The 2,948-nt window shown below is 38.2% G+C and overlaps 1 non-coding gene across 1 annotated transcript; it reads left to right on the forward strand.

Annotated features, from left to right (window-relative positions):
* The first annotated feature begins 2,637 nt into the window (after positions 1-2,637).
* On the forward strand, positions 2,638-2,741 carry LOC113625509 (U6 spliceosomal RNA). The gene has a single exon (XR_003434708.1). It is a non-coding gene; the product is annotated as a U6 spliceosomal RNA (small nuclear RNA).
* Positions 2,742-2,948: the final 207 nt, after the last annotated feature.

Below are 2,948 nucleotides of genomic sequence, written 5' to 3' on the forward strand. Positions count from 1 at the left end.
CAATATGGATAGGCTGAGAATTTTTCAAATCTTTAAGTTCTAGTTTCTTTTTGCTCATTGCTTAACAATTCCTTCTTCAACTTATTTCTCTCTTGCATTTTACTACCAGCAGTCAGGAGAAAACAAGCCGCTCCTTCAACACGTTGCTTAGAAATCTCAGCTAAATATCCAGTTTTATCCGTCTCAAGTCCTATCTTCCACAAGACACTGGAACACAGACACAACACAGCCAAGTTCTTTGCCACTTTATAACAGGAATCACCTTTTTCTCCATTGTCCAACAACATGTTCCTCATTTCCATCTGGACCTCGTCAGAATGGCCTTTACTGCTGTCAACTAAAAAATTATTCACAACCTAAAAGTTGAGAGTTAGAGTTGTTTTATTCGGTGGAGATTTTTAGGACTTCAAGCCCAGGAGGAAGCATCTCAAGTAACCCTGAGAGAACTGCTCCAAGGAGGTGATGGGGGAGCTAGGATATATAGGAGTTTTGTAACAAAGGGCAGGTAGTCAGGAACATCAAAAGATTACTGTCAATTAAAGAAAACCATGTGCCGCTTGGCCATCTGTATGTCTTTGGAGAAATATCTATTTAGGTATTCTGCCCATTTTTTTGATTGGGTTGTTTGTTTTGATGACATTAAGTCTCATGAGCTGTTTGTAAATTTTGGAGACTAATCCCTTGTCGGTCACATCATTTGCAAATATTTTATCCCAATCTGTGCGTTGTCTTTTCATTTTGTTTGTGTTTCCTTTTCTGTGCAAAAGCTTTTGAGTTTAATCAGGTCCCATTTTTATGTTTGTTTTTATTTCCATTATTCTGGGAGACAGACTGAAAAAGATATTGCTGCAATTTATGTCAGAGAGTGTTCTGCCTATGTTTTCCTCTAGGAATTATATAGTGTCCCATCTCACATTTAGGTCTTTAATCCATTTTGAGCTTATTTTTGTGTATGGTGTTAAAGAATGATCTACAATGAGATATCACCTCACACCAGTCAAAATGGCTATCATCAAAAAATCCACAAACAATAAATACTGGAGAGGGTGTGGAGAAAAGGGAACCCTCCTACACTGATGGTGGGAAGGTAAATTGTACAGCCACTAGGGAGAACAGTATGGACAGAGCTACCATATGACCCTCCTGGGCATAAATTGGGAGAAAAACATGGCCTGAAAGGATACATGCACTCCAATGTTCATTGCAGCACTGTTTACAACAGCCAAGACATGGAAGCAAACTAAACGTCCATCAACAGAGGAACAGATAAAGAAGATGTGTTACATATATAATGGAATATTACTCAGCCATTAAAAAGAATGAAATAATGCCATTTGCAGCAACATGGATGGGCCTAGAGATTGTCATACTGAGTGAAGTAAGTCAGACAGAGAAAGAGAAATATCATATGATATCCCTTACATGAGGAATCTAAAAAGAAATGATACAAATGAACTCATTTAAAAAACAGAAACAGACTCACAGGTTTAGAGAATGAACTTATTGTTATGGGGGGGGAAGGGTGGGGGTAAGGGATAGTTAGGAAGCTTGGGATTGACATGTACACACTGCTATATTTAAGATGGATAACCAACAAGGATGTACTGTGTAGCACAGGGAACTGTGCTCAATGTTATGTGGCAGCCTGGATGGGAGGGGAGTTTGGGGGAGAAAGGACATGTGTATATGTATGGCTGAGTCACTTTGCTGTGTACCTGAAACTATCACAACATTGTTAATAGGCTCTACCCCAATATAAAATAAAAAGTTTTAAAAAAAATAAAGAACGAAAACCAGGTATGTGAAGTTAAAGAATTTAGCACTCTTCTCTGTGTGGGAAGATGCAAGAGTCTGGGCTCACTGAAATCATTCCTTTGATATGCACCTCAGCCATCTGGGGCATGTGTTTTCACATCCTGAGTTTCCTCACTGTAGGGAGTGGCTGCAGTCTGATGGGTGCTAGATGGCAGGTATTCTTTCCTTCCTGAGTTTCCTCAGGGCTCAAGGGCTCACGCTGGAGGGCTGCAATCATTGATGACTGTAACATCCTTTGTTTACTGATGTGGCAGGCAATATTCCATTTATCACTGTCTATATTTCTACCAACATTCTATATACATGATTACTTTTGTATTCTCTAAGAAGATGGAAGATTTATTCTCCTTTCCTTTCTGAACTCTCACCAGAATCACTTTTAACAGTCCATAGGCTTTTCCTAACACGCACCTCAAAACTCTTCCAGCCTCTAAAACTTCCACATTTTTAGGTATTTGTTACAGTGGCACCCCACTTCTTACTACCAAAGTCTACCTTAGTTCAGGCTGCTATAACAAAATACCATAGACTGGGTGGCTTAACAAACATTTATTGTAACAATATTGATATAATTATCATGTCAATATTGATGTAAATGAGAGTACTGTTACATGTATCATATCATAAAATCAGTGTTTAGGGACTTCCCTGGCGGTCGAGTGGTTAGGACTCCACCCTTCCATTGTAGGGGCCCTGTGTTTGATCCCTGATCAGGGAACTAAGATCCTGCATGCTGGACTGCATGGCCAAAAAATAAATAAATAAATAAATTACGCATTGAATGTGGATTAAAACTAATTTAAAAAGTTGTTTAAAAATCATGTATGTTCTGGCAGCACATGCACTAAAATTGGAATGACTCAGAGAAGATTAGCTGGGCCCTTGCAAAAGAAGACACACAAATTCATGAAGCACTCTGTGTATTTTGTGAAGCATGTTCTCTTAGAGATTATTGTTTCATTGTAAATCTGAAAGCGATCCTGCAAGACATTCAATGGTGGATAACCACTTTTAGAGGAAGTAGGTTAATTAATTTTTATACTTAGTAATTTTTAAAGTTTAAATTTTGCATTTTAAGTGCTAAAAGTGACCTATTTTATTTTCTGAATTAACACTACGTTCCCCTGTATTTT

Source organism: Aethalodelphis obliquidens, unplaced genomic scaffold, assembly GCF_003676395.1.
Source record: "Aethalodelphis obliquidens isolate GAN/ISIS:26980383/991018 unplaced genomic scaffold, ASM367639v1 scaffold15, whole genome shotgun sequence".
NCBI lineage: Eukaryota > Metazoa > Chordata > Mammalia > Artiodactyla > Delphinidae > Aethalodelphis > Aethalodelphis obliquidens.